This window comes from Heterodontus francisci, chromosome 2 (assembly GCF_036365525.1).
Source record: "Heterodontus francisci isolate sHetFra1 chromosome 2, sHetFra1.hap1, whole genome shotgun sequence".
Lineage (NCBI taxonomy): Eukaryota > Metazoa > Chordata > Chondrichthyes > Heterodontiformes > Heterodontidae > Heterodontus > Heterodontus francisci.
In genome coordinates, this window is record NC_090372.1 from 721,102 (window position 1) to 742,714 (window position 21,613).

Genomic DNA, 21,613 nt, shown 5'->3' on the forward strand with positions numbered 1-21,613 from the left:
AACTGCGTGTACTGTGTGACTGCTGATACTGTGTAACTGCGTGTACTTTGTGATTGCGTGTACATGTGTAACTGCGTGCACTGTGTGATTGCGTGTACTGTGTGACTGCATGTACTGTGTGACTGCGTGTACTGTGTGACTGCATGTACTGTGTGATTGTGTGTACTGTGTGTACTGTGTAACTGCGTGTACTGTGTGACTGCAGATACTGTGTAACTGCATGTACTGTGTGATTGCGTGTACTGTGTAACTGCGGGTACTGTGTGATTGCGTGTACTGTGTGACTGCAGATACTGTGTGACTTCGTGTCTTGTGTGACTGCAGATACTGTGTAACTGCGTGTACTGTGTGATTGCGTGTACTGTGTAACTGCGTGTATTGTGTGACTGCAGATACTGTGTAACTGCATGTACTGTGTGATTGCGTATACTGTGTGATTGCGTGTACTGTGTGATTGCGTGCTGCCAATGTCTATTGAGCCTCCTGAGACAGCTCAGCCATTACTACACTGTAATTTAGGTCTGCTGTTTTTAGGTGGGTTGGAGAAGTGAGACAATAGTCCTCAGGAATATTGTGGATCTGGGATGAGCATTCCTGTTCCTCCTGTCTCAAATGCTTATGAAAAATGGTACCCACTTACATGGTCATATCTAAGTGGAGCAGGTCCAGCACCCAGCATCCTAAAACAGGCAATAGGCCCACTATTAACATATGGAAAATCAACTGGTCCAGCATATTTCAGACGTCCTTGGGACACGGCACATAGTCTTGCAAAATTCGCACATCCCCCCACCCCCATTTTCTGCTTGAAAAATGGGCATAGGCAGATCCAATTTCATCCTCTAATCTTTCACCCTCGTAGCCTGTTCTTTGCACTCACTCATTCAGCCTGTTGCTCTCGGCTTGTTGCTTCTAGCTGCTGCTCTCTGATCAGGGCCTGTGACCCCAGATTTTATCTATTCTCCCTTATCTGGAAGGAGCTGCTTGCTCATCTAACAGGATCTAATTCAGAACTCCCATTCCAACTTCATATACAAATGGAGCATGGGGCAGTGATTTGTTTTTACGTTTCCTTCCTTATGGCAAACAATCAAAATATTGCCCATAATCTGTACAATGAAACCAGAAAAACACATTTCCCATCTTCTTAACTTAATGGAGGCATCAATCCACTTACTATAAGCCAGTTAAAAGTTGGGCTAAAATTACACAGAGAAGAATTTCAGACAAGCACAGAGAGCATTCACACATTAAATTTCAGACTCTATTTTATTGGCAAAAAGCATACAATCTCAGCGCGCGCTGTCAGTTATTGTAATGCAACCATCCTGTCACTCAGCCGAGTAGATCAATAGCTGCACATTGAGAACTGAGACAAGCAGAATGTTTTTAACCAAATTCATTATCCTAATAGCTGAATCTGCTCTAGCTGAGAATGTCCCATGGTAAAAAGCAAAATAAAGGCATGAAGTATTTCCTAAGCTAGTTATAAAATTGGGGCAGAGCAGTATTCCCAAAGAACCTCTTATCCACAGTCCAATTTATATATTTTTTTAATGAATGTATAAAAGCTCTATAAAAGCGTAACTTATTACTACTTTCCCAATAGCATTTCATCGAAAGATGATTTGAAGTTTTAATAAGAAGCAGAACAGCATTCCTGCTACAGTTTATAATAACTGTGTTTATGTATAACTCAAATAGTGTGGTTCTTTGTTTAATCAAGGCCAGTTACATTAGCAGCAAGCTTCTCTGTCCTCAAACTATCTGTCTAAAATCAGATTTATATTTTTCAGAAACTTTTTGTGCCTTGATTTTAAGTTTCATTAACTACTTTCCATAAAATATGAAGCTTTTAGCTTCTGATCTCCTCCCACTCAGACATTGACTTTAAAAGGATGGAGCCAGTAAATCACTTTGATTGATTGGTGGATTGAATGGAATTTGTTTTCACACCCTGCGTTTGAAATTTGAATTTTCATTGAGTGGAATCTACTGAGAAACTTCAGCTAAGAATCTTCACGGTTACCAGCTATTTAAAAATCAAATTGATAGATGTGTAAAAGCATCACATATCACAACAGCAAATATTTGTCAAACTGTCAGCTTGCATTACCTTTAAAGCTGAATTCCTTGATCACAGCTTTTGCTCAGTGACACAAAGACACACAAATACATTATAAATGGTTTCCACTTAATTACTGCAGCCGAGATATGACTGTTTGTGATATTTATTCATTATTGATATGTTGTGTTAAATATTATTCCTCTGATATTTTTTGGATTGTTCTTCACAACTTTAACAGAGATGTTAAGGATTTTAAATAAAGGGGTTAATATATTCGTTAAAACCGTGCACAAAGGATTATTATATCGCAAACAGCACTAAATAAAAGTGTGTTAAATTAAATTACAGATAATATATCAGCAGATTCAAAACTTGGATCTTTTTCACCTTCTTCATTTCCTTTCTTCCTCTTCAGAATCCATTAACTCAAATTTGAGAAATGTTCAGTGACATTTAATCCAGAGATGTCCCAAAGATCCATACAACATTTCCTGCCCTGGGATCACCCATAGAGGAGGACAGGGTCAGGCCAGGCCGGGGGCCTCAGGTAAATTACATTACTTTTCTTTTTAAATTTTAAAATTTGATGTTGTATCATGTATACAGCTGTGCGAGGAGAGCTTTTGCTCCAGGTGATCTATTGCTGAAGCCTTGAAATCCTCTTCATTGCTCTATCCCTGCAGGACACTAGTGTCAAACAGCACTCCCTGCATCCAGCATCCCATGGTGGAAGCTGAGTTTCCCTCCTCAGTATCTAACTTACACGGGTCTGCCTATATATAAGTGGATTGTATCACTGAGTAACTTTCTATCTCCACCCAGTCAGGCAGGATTTTATGGGCTCCCAGAGGCAGCATTGGTAGTGGAGGGGCCAGGGGGTATCACAACTGGTGGTGGGGGGAGTGGGGGCATTTGGGGCAGAGGGCCCATCACCTCCGTATCACCCAGTGATCTTCCCAGGGGTGGGATAGGCTGATGAAAGCCTTCCCACCCAGAGGCCAATTGATGCCCTTAAGTGGCCTCTGAACGGCCAATTAGGGGCCTCTTCCCGCTGCCGCTGGGATCTTACCAGCAGCGGGGGGGGGGGGGGGTCTCCACCACGTGGGGAGGATGCCTTGTAAAGTGAGGCACCCTCCCTGTGGGCTTGTGGGAGTGGTCTCTCATCCATGGGCAATTTGTGGCCCACGGGCGACCCCTGCTTGGAAACAAATACATTCCCTGGGATGCCCCTCCCACTGGACTGCAAGATCACCCCCCAGGACCCTCCTCACAGTGGCCTTCCAGACTGGCCCCAGCTACTCCACCTCACCAACCTCTGATCTGGGGTTCCGGCGCTGGGCCTGGGTCCAAGGCCTCTGCAGTACTGACAGTGGTTACCCCACCTAGTGGCGCTGCCAATACTGCTGAGCTGCTGGCCCTTTGATTGGCTGGCAGCTTTGGAGGCGGGATCCCTGTTCTTTTAAAGTCTTTAAAGGGACAGGGATCCTGCCTCCTAACACTCTGACACAAAAAGACCAAAGGATCTCTCCAAGGGGGCCAAGAAAATGCAGAGGCGGGGTTACCCCTGCCTTTTAGGCCTAGCGTCACGAGCCCCAGCTCCAGCACAAAATCCAGCCCCCCCAGATCTACTGAAAATCAATAGGAAGGAAACACGGCTAGCTCAGTGAACGTCATCAGACTGTTTAATCAAAGCTAAATGCTCACAGTGTCAGGAGGCAGTCACTGGACATCAATCAGGAGTTGAACCCTTGGCGAACATCACCTCCCTAGCACAGGGATGCTGAAGCCTTTTGCAGCACAGCCACCTTCAGGATCTACCAACATGTTACCAGAAGAGCGAGTAAATGAATCCTCTGAGCCATCAGGAAAACTTCCTTTAAGGCCGTCTAAGATTTCACTAGCTTTTTTGAATCTCCAGCTCTCTGGTGCCACGAGGACAGACGGGTAGCCTAAAACCACACTTCCCCATTATCCTCAGGTGATAGCAGGGGCAGACACTATAGGCAGGTCTGATACTCCCATTCCCTATAGGAAGACCGCAGTAGCCATGTACCCTCAATACAACACATACCTCAGACTGAACCGGGAACGAAAAACACTTGCTGATATTTAACTGAATTGCTCCTACGTGTCTTTTTATTTACAAGGATAGCTTGTGAAATTCTTCATCTAACCTATCTCTGCGGTTCCTTTCTTTAGACGGGACAGCATAAACACTGTAAATTGACCAATGTCACTGATGTGCCCATTGGAACCAGGAATAAGCCTGAAGCAAAAAAGTTCTCGCTGAAGTGACTTTTGCAGTCACCGAAAACATGATACTTTTGTGGAGTTTGGCAGCATTGTGACAGAACTCTGTCAGAGCCTCCCTCAATCTGAGACTACAATTTGCTGGGAGCAATGTGAACTTTGGGTGACAGTATACAATGGATGATACTAATTCAGCCCCCCGACCCCCATTGTATATCCTGAAGGGCAGCACAGTGGCGCAGTGGTTAGCCTCACAGCTCCAGTGACCCGGGTTCAGTTCTGGGTACTGCCTGGTGTGGAGTTTGCAAGTTCTCCCTGTGTCTGCGTGGGTTTCCGCCGGATGCTCCGGTTTCCTCCCACAGCCAAAGACTTGCAGGTTGATCGGTAAATTGGCCATTGTAAATTGCTCCCAGTGTAGGGAGTATGGTGGGGATGTGGTAGAGAACATGGGGTTAATGTAGGATTAGTTTAAATGGGTGGTTGGCACAGACTTGGTGGGCTGAAGGGCCTGTTTCAGTGCTGTATCTCTAAATAAATCAATGGAAGTGAAAATGGGGAAAGATGTATCATGGGCAATTGAATTGGCATTGTCTGTTTACACTATTCCCCAAAGTGAACATGATTCCAGTTGCTCCTCTAACAGTTTGGGCAGTTCTGCTTTTGCCTATACATGCAGTCGGGAGGGTAACAATGACTGATGCCAACCTTCTGACCCCACTCCTCCTCTTCTTCCTCTAATTGCTGTCGCCAGGCGACAGTGCGAACAGGGTTCCCCAAAGTCCAGGGCATCCTTGAGTACACCCATGTGTCTCTGGGAGGTAATAGAATGCAAATTGTGCAGAAAACCTTCACAGATTTAACGGTGTTGATCCATTCTAATTTCCAGCCAGTCCTTGATTTAAACAGCCACTAGAAACAATCAGAAGGTGATGGTCAAGGATTGTTTTTGCGATTGGAAGCCTATAACCAGTGATGAATTGCAGGGACCAGTGCTGGGACCCTTACTGTTTGTAGTGTCCATTAATGATTTAGACGTGAATATAGGAGGTATGATCAGTAAGTTCGCAGATGACACATGGTGGTGTCATAAATAATGAGGAGGAGAGCCTTAGATTACAGGATGATATAGATGTGCTGGTAAAATAGGCAGAGCAGTGGCAAATGGAATTTAATCCTGAGAAGTGTGAGGTGATGCATTTTGGGAGGACTAACAAGGCAAGGGAATATACAATGGATGGTAAGACCCTAGGAAGTATAGAGGGTCAGAGGGACCTTGGTGTACTTGTCCATCGATCACTGAAGGCAGCAGCACAGGTAGATAAGGTGGTTAGGAAGGCATATGGGATACAATAACCAGGGGGCATAGATTTAAGGTAAGGGGCAGGAGGTTTAGAGGGGAGTTGAGGAAAAATTCTTTCACCCAGAGGGTGGTTGGAATCTGGAACACACTGCCTGAAGGGGTGGTAGAGGCAGGAACCCTCACAACATTTAAGACGTATTTAGATGAGCACTTGAAATGCCATAGCATACAAGGCTACGGGCCAAGTGCTGGAAAATGGGATTAGATTGATGGTCAGTGCAGGTGCATTGGGCCAAAGGGCCTGTTTCTGTGCTGTATAACTCTATTACTCTATGACTCTAATCCTGGGTGAAATAAAATAGGCCTCAGAGGATTCATTCGAAACCCTGGAGCGATTTGCATGTCAATCAGCATTGCCATCTTTGCTTCCTCAATTCCCCCACCCCTTCAACAAATCCTGGGCAGTACAGGTGAAGGGTGGAGGAGGGGAGCCCATTGCCATTATGATATTCACCTGTTCTCATTGAGGGAATGTTCAATTGTAGCTACCACCTAAATATTTCATTGTCTACAATAAAACAAGGAGTTGTCTCCTTGATCCCCAAGTGGTTGAACTTTACTTTTCTTGTGTGTCTCTTTATCCAGCTTTTAACCAACATTAACCAGTGTAATTATGGCATGAGTCACTTTAATAGCCTTTGTGAACATTGCAAAACTTAAGATCCTGGAATTACTAAGTAGCAATCATTCCTAATTTTAGAAAGCGTTCAGATATTTTACACAAATTGACAGATTCCAACCAGCGTGAGGCTGTGTTTTAGCCATGGAATTTACAAATTACTAAATTTTAAAATCTGTATGACGCCCCTCAATTAGTTTAAAGTTTATAATTCACTTCCACGTGTCAATTAATTTATATATAAAAGATAATCTTGCATTCTCATTATAAGATTGTCTACTCATTTTTATCACCCTTTAATCTGTAGCTGACTATTAACTGTGAAAAGTACAAATTGTTAATAAAATGTAAATGGTTATGCTAAAAAGAGCTCTTATTGTGAAATGATAGTGGTACACTAATTAATTCCATCTGTAATACATAAAATATTTTCCCCCGAATAAATGCCATAAGTATTTTTATCTTTTAGGAGCTTCCTTGCAAAGACAACTCTTTAATAAGTTTGGAACTTTCTAGCTGAAACAATCATAAACTTTATGCTAATGTGCAGGATTGGAGTTGATGTGGCAACTCATTTTACACCTCGCTACTTCCATTGAAGTCAATGGAATATGAAATTGATGTAAAACAAGGGGCTACTGAACAGATTAAGTTAAAATTATCTCCAATTTAGCATCAGATCTTGAGTTTGTCACTTTCCATCATATGATATTTTTTGAAGATGTTTGTTGACATCTCATTGGAAGGGATATCGCTGAAACTAACTGACAAGAACTCGTTAAAAGTTAATTTCAGGGTCAAGAAAAGGTCATTTGATCTTCCAGGATTGTCATCACAGAGTCATAGGACAGGATTTTCCCTGTAGGGGGTAAGTCCCAATGTCAGGACCAAATGTGCGTCCAGAGTCTCTGCGGGCGGGCAGCAGAAACACAACAACAATCTTCCCAGTGGCAGCCTCTTAATTGGCCACTGCCGGGCCCACTGTCCAATTAAGGATGACAGGCTGACTCTCCATACTGCTGGCCCAATCAGAGGGCCGACAGCTCTGCAGCCTCGGCAGTGCTGTGAGCAGTGGCCGCTGCTGAGGAGAGTAGGAGAACGAGAGGGCACCTCCATTTTGAGGTGACCTCACAAGTTAGTCGAACATGTTTTTCTCTGCCAGGGCTAGGCAGGTAGGCCGCAGTGATTGGAGGGGTACCCAGTCCAGTGATGGTGTCGGGGCCCTGAGGACAGTTTTCACTGCTGGGGGCCCTGCTCTTGGGCCACGCAGCCTCTGAATGCGATGGCAACCCCCCACCCTGGGAAAGCTGCTGGGTGTCCACCGCCATGCAGCTGGCCACAGTGGGGCTGCTCCACCACTGGAAAAATGCCGACGGCCCTGGAACATGGCCTTTGCTTGGGCCTTTAATTGCCTAAAGTCACCACCCGCCTCCTGTTGCTGGGTTGTTCAAGCTGCTGCCATTCCCTCTGATGGAAAAAGACCCAATAGTGGGACTGCGTTGGGGAGCCTTACCTACATGGCTCCCCAGCATTTTACTGCCCCCCGCTCCCCTCCCGCCTCCTAGGCTGTCACCCGGGGGCCGGTAAAATCTCACACATAGTCATAGAATCATTATGGCACAGAAGAAGGCCATTCAGCCCATCTAGTTCACACTGACTCTCTGTAGAGCAATCCAATCTATGCCATTCTCCAGCTCTATCCCTGTAGTCCTGCAAGTTTATTTTCCTCAGGTGCCCATCCAACTCTGGAAAAATGGCCTGCACAGCAGTCAGGCTGTATTTCTGCAGATTTCCACTGAAGTTACAGTGAATGAGCAGGAGAACCCTAATGTAAATTCACCCTCATTGTACAAAGGAAAAACAAGACGCGGACTTGCACTCAGAATTCCACCAAGAAAACTTGGGAATTTCTACGGTTGGGAAAATCAAGGAAAGGAGATTTGTTGCTGCCACTGATTCAGAAGAAAAATTAAAGAAAGTTTTTCCTGAATGTTATGTTTCTGTACCTTTCTCCCTGTCTCACTTTCGAATATTTCACTTCTGAATTTTTAGATTACTCTCATAGGTGGATCTCAGCTTCCTGAGAGTATTTCCACTGGCTTGCTATATCGAAGTACACTTCTGATAGTTTAGAAGGACAACACACAGAAAATATTTCTGTAAATTACCTGGAACATTACAACATCAGACCTTGCCTTAGGTTTTTTAAAATCAAAGTTAATTTTTGAACAAAAGATGAATAACTGAATATACAACAAAAATATAGAAATATTTAGAGAAGTTTTTATATTCATCTCATCAAATGTAAGAAAGGCACCTTTCATGCTGAGTTATTTTTGTCGATGTTTATATGTTTGATGCTTTCTTCTTTTGCCCTTTCTAACTGCAGCAGCGAGTCTAATCTCTCAGTTTGTGAATGTTCCAACCAATTCAGCCCAACTCTCCTCAGCTCAGCTACCTTCAGTCTTTCTGTTAAAAAGCACCGCATTGTATTCACAACATTTGTGTTGAATTAAGCCAGCATATAGATTTTAATTGCAGCTAGTTTTTAAATATTTTGGTAAGATTTTTCCACTTTGGCAGAACCCTATCATATTTATGAATGTGTTTGTCTATCCATTGAATGTCCAAGTGGCCTCCTGGCTGTGTGATTTTCTGCTGCTTCCAGTCTGAGACAGGTCTGAGATTGGCCAGTGGGACGGGCCATGCTCAGAGTCCGCACTGACCGTAGGATGGACAGTTGCAGTGTGACAATCTTATATTTGTATCCTACTGATTCAGCAACATATCTCAACATTGGTTTGATTTGTTGATTGGTGCTCCACAATCTTTGGTGAATATTGGATCTTGTGTCAAGCTCTCCTCCAGCTAGTTCAGCACCATTTAATGAGAAACTATCTTTTATTTTCCTTCCAGTGTGTAACATCCTACATTTCTTTGTATTAAATTTTATCTGCCATAGTCCTACCCACTAGCCTGGTGTAGTTGTTTGGCTGTGTCACCAGATTTAGCTGTCCTTTCGCCTAACTATTTCATTTGCACTAAAGTATATATACAGAGCAGCCATGTGCTGATACCATTTAAGTTTTGTTCAGTCACTGAATCAAAAGATTAATGATAACTTTTCCAATATGTATTGTGAAATTTTACAAAACTAAATTCATATGATTCCCACACTGCACAGAGTTATGGCTTCAATGCTATTCATTTGCAAGTGTAACTAGCACTCTCGGTCCTAGAATTCAATATTGACACAGTAAAAACCTTGATATTTGTCCTGCAGTCACTGCTAATCTCCTCCATACAGAACTTTGATATATTTTCCTCCAGACAAATTAGAATAGTTCTGGACAGTAATGTATAAATCTCTGATGGGTCTATTTCTATGATCAATGGACTCAGGCTGTAGATTAAACATCAGGCACTATCCTTTGTCTCTATTTTGGCAGAGTTAGAATAATGAATGAGAAGTTGATTAAATCTTAGACTCATTTTGCACCTGGATTTTTTATGACATTTAAATAACCTTCACACTGAAAGATTGCTAATGAACTCTGAAGGATTAGCTTCTCTGGAGACAGTCCCTTTGCTGTAAAGAGCTCCTGATTTATGCTTTCCATTTGTTTTACTTTACTTGCTCAGGCGAACCAAAAGCAGATTATGTACACACAAAAAATGGCATGCGTGAGATTCATTTCTCTTTTCAATGTTGGGTGTCTGATACCAGTTCAGGCGATCCAGCATCTTCCTGTTTAACCAAAAACAGATTTTAAATCTTCTTTCAACTGTTGCTTACAATTTCCTCAGTAAATTAATGTTGTAGCCCAGATTTATCAAAGGCTACATTTTGGAATTAAATTCAATTAAGGCCCAATAAGCCAAGATTCTAAGAGATATGTATCCTGGACACGTTAGTTCAAACACAGTCAGGGTCATGTTGAAATTTATCACTCAGCCAATGACCTGACTGAGCAGGTGACCTGACCATTAGCAAACACACATAGAGTCATAGAGTTTTACAGCACAGAAACAGGCCCTTCGGCCCAACGCGCCTGCGCCGACCATCAAGCACCCATCCTAACTAATCCCATTTCCCTGCACTTGGCCCATAGCCTTGTATGTTATGGGACCCACATTTCCTCTTACTGCCCGTTTACTATTGTCATGCTCGGTCACCACCTGTCAAGAATGAGGCACATTAATTTTGTCATGAACGTTGATTTTAAACTGTTACTGGAGTGAAGAAAGGACTTGTTAAACAGATCAGCCGTGGCTGGGAAAGATATGTGCATATTAGCAGACGGTGCTTGGAAGGACAAAGGACCATTCCCTGACACATTGAACTCACAATGGACCGAAATCACCAGGTATTGTGTGTAAGAGGAGCATTCCAGAGACTGCTAAGGTGATATAATCCAAGACGTGGTCCGACCAATTAGTCACATGACTAACCTGCTTGGCAATCTGGGTTTTCTGAATTGTACAAACAGTTTGAACTGAGAGTGTCTGTTTGCTCCTGGACTGAAGATCTCTCCTGTCTGCTCCCATCTCTTTCTCACAAGCCTCTGAATCCACTGAAGACACATGATCCCCAAGAGAGAGAAGTGTGCTACAGCGAACAAGGTTTAAGAAGAATACTGGGCCCCAACGAAAAGAAAGATCTACCTACAATCAAGGACTCTACAGTGATCTCGAAGAACTGTAACAAAAGCTCTTCAGCTATTGCCTCAAACTTTTCCACTTTATTTTTCTTCTGCTCTTTTCTGTCTCTATTAGCATGTGTGTATCATGTATGCATGCTAGTGTGGGTGTGTCGTATCTGTAGTCGTCAACTGAATTAGAGTTTAGGTTCAAGTTTAATAAATTTCAACTTTTCTTCTTTAAACCTTAGAAAACCTGTTTGTGCTGGTTCTTTGCCTTATAATTGGAAATTGGTGAACAAGGATTCACCAAGGGGAAGCTAAAAACACAGTGTGTTTTAAAAATAAAACCCTGTTACGGTCAGACCAGGTGAAGGCTGTTGATTGCCATTCTATTCTCATATTCTCTCTTTGCCAGTCTCATTTTCCTCATCACTTCCCTCTCAAATTATTGTATATGGCTTGGTTCTCTCTTGAAGAATTTACCTGTCATGCATCATACACCCTCTTTTTTTAAATTTCATCATATTCTCATATTCTCTACCTCCCTCGTCATCCAAGGAGCCCTGGTTTTGATTCCCCTACCTTTCACCCTTGTTGGAATGTACCGAGCCTGTACCTGAAACATCTCCTCCTTAAAGATCACCCATTGTTCCGTCACCGTTCAGCTTGTCAATCCTTGGTTCCATTTTCCATGGCTAGATCCCTTCTCAGCCCCTTGAAGTTACCCCTCTTCCAATTTAGAAGTTCTACTTTAAATTGTTCTTTGCTCTTCTCCATTGCTAATCTAAACTTTATGATACAATGATCACTCTTACCCAAGTGCTCCCCTACATACACTTGGTCCACTTGGCCCACCTCATTCCCCATTACCAGATCCAGCAATGCCTCCTTCCTAGTTGGACCCAGAACATACTCTTCAAAGAAGTCCTCCTGAACACATTTCAGAAATTCATCCTCCTCCTTTCCCTTTACTCTAACACTATCCCAATTAATATTTTGGTAATTAAAGTTCCCCAATATCACCACTCTTTCCTTCTTGTATGTCTCCGTTATTTCCCTGCAGATTTGCTCCTCTATCTCTCTCTCACTATATAGAGTATCCCCAGTAGTTTGATCATCTCCTTTCGGCTTCTCAACTCTAACCAACTGGATTCTGCCTTTGCCCCCTCAAGGACATTTGCTTTTCAACACTGTCTTCCCTAGTCCGTCCTGCCACCCCACCTCCCTTTTTCCCTTCCCTATCTTTTCTGAATACTTTGCATCATTGAACATAAAGCACCCTGTCCTCACCATTATTTTCCGTTATTGTATTGCATCCAGTTCTGGGCACCGCACTTTAGTAAAGAAGTGAGGGCATTGGAGAGAGTACAGAAAAGATTCACGAGAATGGTTCCAGGGATGAGGACTTTCAGCATCTGTGGAAAGAGAAGCAGAGTTAACGTTTTGGGTCAGTGCCCCTTCTTCAGAACTGGAAAATATTAGAAATGTGAAAGGTTATAAGCAAGTAATTGGGGTAAGGCAAGAGATAACAAAGGAGAAGGTGTAGATTGGATAAGACCACATAGCTGACCAAAAGGTCATGAAGCAAAGGCAAACAATATGTTAATGGTGTGTTGAAAGGCAAAGGATTAGTACAGATAGGGTGTTAACGGACTGAAGATTGAACAGCAGCACGTACAAACATGGGTAAGCAAACTGAACAAACTAAGATGAAATGAAACAAACAAAAAAAAAATTGTAAAAAATGTAAAAATTAAAAAAAGAAAAAATAACTAAAAATAAAAGTAAAATGGGGGGCCCGTCATGCTCTGAAATGATTGAACTCAATGTTCAGTCCGGCAGGCTGTAGTGTGCCTAATCGATAAATGAGATGCTGTTCCTCGAGCTTGCGTTGATGTTCACTGGAACACTGCAGCAATTCCAGGATAGAGGCGTGAGCATGAGAGCAGGGGGGTGTGTTGAAATGGCAAGCAACCGGAAGCTCGGGGTCTTGCTTGCAGACTGAACGGAGGTGTTCCACAAAGCGGTCACCCAGTTTGCGTTTGGTCTACCCAATGTAAAGGAGACCACATTGTGAGCAGCGAATACAGTATACTACATTGAAAGAAGTACAAGTAAATCGCTGCTTCACCTGAAAGGAGTGTTTGGGGCCTGGGATAGTGAGGAGAGAGGAGGTAAATGGGCAGGTATTACACCTCCTGCAATTGCAGGGGAAGGTGCCATGGGAAGGGGATGAGGTGGTGGGGGTAATGGAGGAGTGGACCAGGGTGTCACGGAGGGAACAATCCCTTCGGAATGCTGACGGGGAGGGGAGGGAAGATGCATTTGGTAGTGGCATCACGCTGGAGGTGGCGGAAATGGCGGAGGATGATCCTTTGGATATGGAGGCTGATGGGGTGGAAGGTGAGGACAAGGGGAACCCTGTTGCGGGTCTGGGTGGGAGGGGAAGGGGTGAGGGTCGAGGTGTGGGAAATGGGCCGGGCACGGTTGAGGGCCCTGTCAACAACAGTGGGGGGAAATCCTCGATTGAGGAAAAAGGAAGACATATCAGATGCGCTGTCATGGAAGGTAGCATCATCAGAGCAGATGCGTCGGAAACAGAGAAACTGGGAGAATGGAATGGAGTCCTTACAGGGGCTGTAAACAGGAGGGGTAAGGTCAGGATCTCAGCACAGAGTATTGCTGGGAAACCAGGAACAGCTCGCTTACTCCTCTTGGATCCACATTAACATTAGTGAAACATTTTGCTTACCTTCTTCCGCTGGCCTCTAGCGGTCCCTTTAAGGACATTATGTTAGGCCAAGTTTGGGAAAAGGATCCCAAAATAGACTTTAGGCCATGATTAGTGCAATGAAACAATCAACTGCCTGTTCAGGCAGGTGACACATACACTTGGCCGCCCCACCCCTGCTTTTTGCATGTCCAATAGCCGGACATGACACAGATCAATTTCTCCTCAAAGATCTTCAGGACAGGAAAGGTGAAAATTGATGCAGGGTAAGCTTCAGATAGCTCACCTGTAGTCTAACACACTATCGCACAATAAAGCCACTCCTTTTGTCTGATGACCAGGTTTATTTGTGACCAACATAGTCATTCAAGTTACTGAATAACCATTAAAGTAAATGTCAGTGCATTTGGTACGCTGCTATCATTCTTTAACTTGTGATTGCATCACAGATATGCTTCCCATGGAACAACAGCTTTGTTTTCACAATGTAATGAGTGTTTAACAGATTGAAATGCGAGTGTTGCTAAGTTGCACTTTATTGAAAAGAAATGTGTTATTTATTTGCTAATTTAATTATATATATGTATGCATATGTGTGATAAATATATCTTATTGGCGTTGAGAATGCAGGGTCATTGTTTGTACCTGGAAATAATGACTTGTCAATGGCAGTAATGTCTATTGCAACCCGAGTTATTATACACTGAAATTATTGAAAAAACACAGCAAAATGAAACAAAAAACTTTTATTCAAAGCAAAATACTGCGGATGCTGGAAATCTGAAATAAAAACAAGAAATGTTGGAAATACTCAGCAGGTCTGGCAGCATCTGTGGAGAGAGAAGCAGAGTTAACGTTTCAGGTCAGTGACCCTTCTTCAGACCTGGCAAATATTAGAAATGTGAAAGGTTATAAGCAAGTAAAGTGGGGTTGGGGCAAGAGATAACAAAGGAGAAGGTGTAGATAGGACAAGGTCACAGAATAGCTGACCAGAAGGTAGTGGAGCAAAGGCGAACAATATGTTAATGGTGTGTTGAAAGACAAAGCATTAGTACAGATAGGGTGTTAATGGACTGTAAATTGAACAGCCGCAAGTACAAACATGAAAAAAAAAGTGGGTAAGCAAACTGAACAAACTAAGATGAAATGAAATAAAATGAACACAAAATAATATGTATTAATAAAAAGGAAAAATAAAAAAATAACTAAAAATAAAAGTAAAATGGGGGGCTGTCATGCTCTGAAATTATTGAACTCAATGTTCAGTCCGGCAGGCTGTAGTGTGCCTAATCGATAAATGAGATGCTGTTCCTCCATCTTGCGTTGATGTTCACTGGAACACTGCAGCAATCCCAGGACAAAGATGTGAGCATGAGAGCAGGGGGGAGTGTTGAAATGGCAAGCAACTGGAAGCTCAGGGTCCTGCTTGCACACTGAACGGAGGTGTTCCACAAAGCGGTCACCCAGTTTGCGTTTGGTCTCCCAATGTAGAGGAGACCACATTGTGAGCAGCAAATACAGTATACTACATTGAAAGAAGTACAAGTAAATCACTGCTTCACCTGAAAGGAGTGTTTGGGGCCTGGGATAGTGAGGAAAGAGGAGGTAAATGGGCAGGTATTACACCTCCTACGATTGCAGGGGAAGGTGCCGTGGGAAGGGGATGAGGTGGTGGGGGTAATGGAGGAGTGGACCAGGGTGTCACGGAGGGAACAATCCCTTCAGAATTCTGACAGGGGAAGGGAGGGGAAGATGCATTTGGTAGTGGCATCACGCTGGAGGTGGCGGAAATGGCGGAGGATGATCCTTTGGATATGGAGGCTGATGGGGTGGAAAGTGAGGACAAGGGGAACCCTGTTGCGGGTCTGGGAGGGAGGGGAAGGGGTGAGGGTAGAGGTGTGGGAAATGGGCCGGACACAGTTAAGGGCCCTGTCAACAACAGTGGGGGGGGAATCCTCGGTTGAGGAAAAAGGAAGACATATCAGAAGCTCTGTCATGGAAGGTAGCATCATCAGAGCAGATGTGTCGGAGACAGAGAAACTGGGAGAATGGAATGGAGTCCTTACAGGAGGCAGGGTGTGAAGAAGTGTAGTCGAGGTAGCTGTGGGAGTCGGTGGCTTTATAATGGATATTCATAGACAACCTATCACCAGAGATGGAGACAGAGAAGTCGAGGAAGGGAAGGGAAGTGTCGGAGATGGACCATGTAAAGGTGAGAGAAGGGTGGAAATTAGAAGCAAAGTTGATAAAGTTTTCCAGTTTGGGGCGGGAGCAGGAAACGGCACCGATACAGTCATCAATGTACCGGAAAAAAAACTTTTATTTTCACTCAACAAAAAGCTAACGCATGAGGTGGGAAACTGAAAGCACCTTCAAAATGCTTAGTTACTCATTCTCTTCATAATACAGAAATTATTTTTAGTTCACCATTAAACACACAATGTGCTGTCATTTCCCTGTTTGATTTTAAGTTTACAACTCAAACACTAGGGATTGAACTTTCAACTTTGACAGGTGTGCATAAAAAATATCAGATTAGTCCGCTCATTATACATCAGGCTTCCTGCTGACTTCAGAATAAGGGATTGATCCGCAATGTTTGCAGCAATATTTTTGCCAGTTTTTGGGGGCACAGTCAATCCCCCTGGCTTGTCCCATAAATTGGTGCCCATTTCTACCGATCTGTAGGTTGGTATATACCAACATTCTCACTGTACCAGTCTGTAGTCCAGAGCCTGACTGCATTCCCAGGGCTGCCTACTGACATCACTGGCCTTATGAGGCTTATGCTCTTGTGAATCAGAAAAGGCTCCACCCCTTAAACGGTTAACTTGAAAATCCGAGGCACTGGTGGGATTTCAAACATCCCATTCATCAGCTTTCCAACTCTTGTGACAGTTTGTCAGCACCTCATTAGAGAAGCTAGATTTTAACTGGAGCTTATCAAATATAACCAGCCCAATCAGTCGGAAGGTATCAGAATTAACCAGATCAGCTGGAGGATGCTGGAGCTAAACTTTTCTTCATTGTTACATACTTGAGGCAGGAAAACATTAGTGATGAGAGGTCAGTGACCTGAAATGTCAACTCTGTTTCTCTCTCCATTGGTGATACCTGACCTGCTGAGTATTTCCAGTATGTTCTGTTTCTATTTCAGATTTCCAGCATCCACATTATTTTGACTTTATATATTCATTAAATGCAACTTTTTGAACTTTCAATTGTCCACAAAAGAACTTTTGGATGTGTCTGGCTGTTGTCTTAGAAGAAGATTTATTTCTTTCAAGACTATTTGTGGCCATTGTTCTGGTAATCCCTGGTGTGAATGCATTCAACCTTCCATGCAATTCCCAGATTTCAGATTTTAGTACAATGTACTGCTATGACATGTGTTGATTTATTTGTGTGAGTCACAGTGCCCAATTACGATCAATTACCAGGGAGACAGACCACACCTGCTACATTACAGTGCCCAACATTCACGGGGAATTATGAAGAGTGACATTAATATCCAGGATCGAGAGTCCCGAAGGCTCTGTTGCCTACCTAGTGCCAGGGTTCAGGATATCTCATCTGGGCTGCAGAGGAACTTGGCGTGGGAGGGGAAAGATCCAGTTTCCGTGGTCCACGTAGGTACCAATGATATAGGTAGAATGAGGATAGAGGTTCTGCTGAGGGAATATGAGCAGCTAGGGGCTAAATTGAAAAGCAGAACCAAAAAGGTAATAATCTCTGGATTACTAACTGAGCCACGAGCAAATTGGCACAGGGTCAATAAGATTAAAGAGGTAAATGCGTGGCTCAAAGATTGGTATGGGAGAAATGGTTTCGAATTCATGGGACACTGGCATCAGTACTGGGGAAGGAGGGAGCTGTTCCGATGGGACGGGCTCCACCTGAATCATGCTGGGACCAGAGTCCTGGTGAATCACACAACTAGGGCTGTAGATGGGGCTTTAAACTAAATAGTGGTGGTGGTGGGTGGGGGGGTGGGGTTCATGTTGCATGGAAAAACAGGAAGTTAAAGGAGAAGGTAGGAGTGCAGGTTAGTGGTCAGGCTGATTGTTACCAGAAAATAAAAGGAAGGGACAGAACGTGTGAACATCGTATTGCACCAAGGAATTGTACAAGAGTAGGGAAATTTAATAATAGAACAAACTTAAAGGCTTTGTATCTGAATGCACGAAGCATTCGGAATAAAATGAGTTAACAGCGCAAATAGAGACGAATGGATATGATTTAATGCCGATTACTGAGACGTGGTTGCAGGGAAACCAGGTTTGGGATTTGAATATCCAAGGGTACTCAGTATTTCGGAAGGAAAAGGAGGTGGTGTAGCTTTGTTAGTAAAGGAAGAGATGAGTGCTATAGTGAGAAATGATATAGGCACTGGAGATCAAGATGTAGAATCAGTCTGGGTAGAAATAAGAAATAGCAAGGGAAAGAAGTCCCTGGTGGGAGAAATCTATAGGTCCCCAAACAGTAGTTCCACAGTGGGGCACAGTATAAACCAGGAAATACTGGGGGCTTGTAAGAAAGGTACAGCAATAATCATGGGTGATTTTAATATGCATATAGACTGGATTAGTCAAATTGACAAGGGTAGCCTCGAGGGAGAGTTGATTGAATGTATTAGAGATTGTTTTTTGGAGCAAAATGTTGTGGAACCAACCAGGGAGCAGGCTGTTCTAGATTGTGTAATGAGGTGGGATTAATTAATGATCTCATAGTTAAGGATCCTCTAGGGAAGAGTGATTATAGTATGATAGAATTTCAAATTCAGTTTGAGGGCGAGAAACTGGAGCCCCACAATAGTGTCCAGGAGTTAAACAAAGGTAACTACATAGGCATGAGGACAGATTTGGCCCTAGTGGACTGGGCAGGAAAACTAAAAGGTAGGACAGTTGATGAGTAGTGGCAAATGTTTAAGGAGATATTCAATTCCTCCCCACTAAAATATATTCCAGAGAGGAAGAAAGATTCCAAGAGGGGGAAAAACATCCATGGCTAAGCAAGGAAGTTAAGGATAACATAAAGACAAAAACTACAGCATACCATATTGCAAAGGCCAGTGGCAGGCTGGAAGATTGGGAAACTTTTAAAGATTAACAAAGGGTTACCAAAAAAGTAATAAAAAGAGCAAAGGTAAATTATGAAAGAAAACTAGCACAAAATATAAAAATGGAAAGCAAAAGCTTCTATAAGTATATAAAAGGGAAGAGAGTAGCTAAAGTGAATGTTGGTCCCTTGGAGGATGAGACTGGGGAGTTAATAGTGGGGAACACAGAAATGGCGGAGACACTAAATCAGTATTTTGCCTCAGTTTTCACGGTGGAGGACACTAGTACCATCCCAATAGTAACAGGTAATGCAGAGGTTATAGAAAGGGAGGAACATAGAACAATCATCATCACTAGGGAAAAAGTACTGAGAAAACTATTGGGATTGAAGGCAGACAAATCCCCAGGGCCTGATGGCCTACATCCTAGGGTTTAAAAGGAAGTGGCAGCAGAGATAGTGGATCCATTGGTTATAGTATTCCAAAATTCCCTGGATGCGGGAAAGGTTCCAGTGGATTGGAAAAAAGCTAATGTAACGCCCTTATTCAAAAAGGGAGGGAGGCAGAAAGTAGGAAACTACAGACCAGTTAGTTTAACATCTGTCGTTGGGAAATTGTTAGAATCCATTATTAAGGAAGTAATAACAGGACATTTAGAAAGTCAAAACACAATCCATCAGAATCAGCATGGTTTTATGAAGGGTAAATCGTGTTTGACTAATTTGCGAGAGTTCTTCGAAGCTGTAACAAGTAAAGTGGATAATGGGGATCCTGTAGATGTTGTTTATCTGGACTTCCAGATGGCATTTGATAAGGTGCTGCACAAAAGGTTAATACACAAGGTAAGATCACATGGGGTTAGGGGCAATTTATTAGCTTGGATAGAGGATTGGCCAACCAACAGAAAACAGAGAGTCGGGATAAATGGGTATTTTTCTGGTTAGCAAGATGTAACTAGTGGGGTGCCACAGGGTTTGAACCTCAGGCCCCAACTATTTATAATCTATATTAATGACTTGAATGGAGGGATAGAAGGTACTATAGCCAAATTTGCAGATGACACTAAAACAGGTGGGATAATAATTTGCAATAAAGAAATAAGATATTTACAAATGGATATGAATAGGTTCGGTGAATGGGCCAAAATTTGGCAGATGGAATTTAACGTGGATAAGTGTGAGGATATCCATTTTGGTCAGAAGAATAGAAAGGCAAATTATTATCTAAATGGAGAGAAACTTCAGAGTGCTTCGGTGCAGAGAGATCTGGGTGTCCTCGTGCATGAATCTCAGAAATCTAGTACACAGGTACAGCAGGTAATAATGAAGGCAAATGGAATTTTGACATTTATTGCTAAAGGAGTAGAGTATAAAAGGAGGGAAGTGTTGCTGCAACTGTACAAGGCATTAGTGAGACTGCACCTGGAGTATTGCGTACAGTTTTGGTCTCCTTGCTTGAAGAGGGATGTAGTTGCATTGGAGGCAGTTAGAGGAGGTTCACTAGATTGATTCCAGAGATGGGGGGTTTGTCTTATGAAGAGAAATTGAGCAGTTTAGGCCTTTACTCTCTAGAGTTTAGAAGAATGAGAGGAGATCTAATTGAGGTATATAAGATGATTAAGTGGATTGACAAAGTAGACGTAGAGAGGATGTTTCCTCTTGTGTGGCAATCTAGAACGAGATGTCATAGTTTTAGGATAAGGGGTAGCAGATTTAAAACAGAGATGAGGAGAAATTACTTCTCTCAAAGGGTCGTGAGTCTGTGGAATTTAAGGAGGAGATAGACAGATTTTTAATTAGTAATGGGTTGAAGGCTTATGGAAAACGGGCAGGAAAGTGGAGTTGAGGCCGAGATGAGATCAGTCATGATCGCATTGAATGGTGGAGCAGGCTCAAGGGGCTGAATTGCCTACTCCTGCTCCTAGTTTTTGTGTTCTTATAATAATTACCCTGATCAGTTGGCAATGAATACCTGACGGCAAAGCTTTCCACACCTCTGCTTTACTGCTCATTTATAATTACATGATGTAATGATCTCATTCCTAAGAAAAGAAAACAAACCTTTTTAGCAGATTTAAAAGAGCACAAAGGGTAGAAATTCCACTTGGTGATAATCTGATCAATGTATCACTTAATGCATTGTATAAAGATCCTTGTTCTATAATTTTAACACAGACTATTAGCCATTTACTATTTTAATCTTATCCTGTAAAGTTATTTAAAGGCCGTAATTTTATATTGGGTGGGAGGCCCCAACCATTGTCCGAAAAGTTGAGGCCGAGCCCGCCTCTGCCAGGCTTGGGGAGCCAGGCCGGGAGTTTTCACTCCCCAGGCCCTTAATTGGTCTTGGGCGGGATTTCTACCTCCTTAGGGCAGGAAGTCCCACCTAATGGAGCTGCCGGCAGCTCTTGTCCAAGGCACTACTGGGACTGCACCCAGCCATTGGAGGCAACAGGAAGGATGGCCCAGGAACTCAGGTAAGTTTTTAGGGCTTCGCCGGGTACAATTGGCTGGACCCTGGTGAGGCAAGGTGGCGGGTCGGTTTGGAGGTGGGGGAGTGTTGTGCGTTGGCGGCAGTTGCGACGTCGGGGGCAGTTCTCTGTGGGGCACAGTGTGACCGATCAGGAGGGCCCCCTCCACAGCCTGCAAGAAGGCCGCCTGGTTTTACCAGGCACAATTCTAGGGACCTTTGCCATCTGACTGCTGAGGGTAAAATACCAGCAGCATCGGGAGGAGGCCGTTAAGTGGCAATTAATTGGCCATTTAAGGGTCTTGATGGCCTGGGGCAGGCGGGTCGTTTCTCGCCACTGAAGCCCCACGTAAAATTGCAGTAGGGGCAGGAGAGGTTTGGGAATGGCATTCCCCCCCCCCCCCCCCCGCCTCC

At 43.3% G+C, this 21,613-nt stretch overlaps 1 long non-coding RNA gene across 1 annotated transcript; it reads right to left on the reverse strand.

Moving 5' to 3' along the window:
- Positions 1-1,270: 1,270 nt before the first annotated feature.
- On the reverse strand, positions 1,271-13,948 carry LOC137379098 (uncharacterized). The gene is made up of 3 exons (XR_010976736.1): positions 13,693-13,948; positions 12,231-12,355; positions 1,271-5,227 (listed from the first exon to the last, which is right to left on the reverse strand). It is a non-coding gene; the product is annotated as an uncharacterized lncRNA (long non-coding RNA).
- Positions 13,949-21,613: the final 7,665 nt, after the last annotated feature.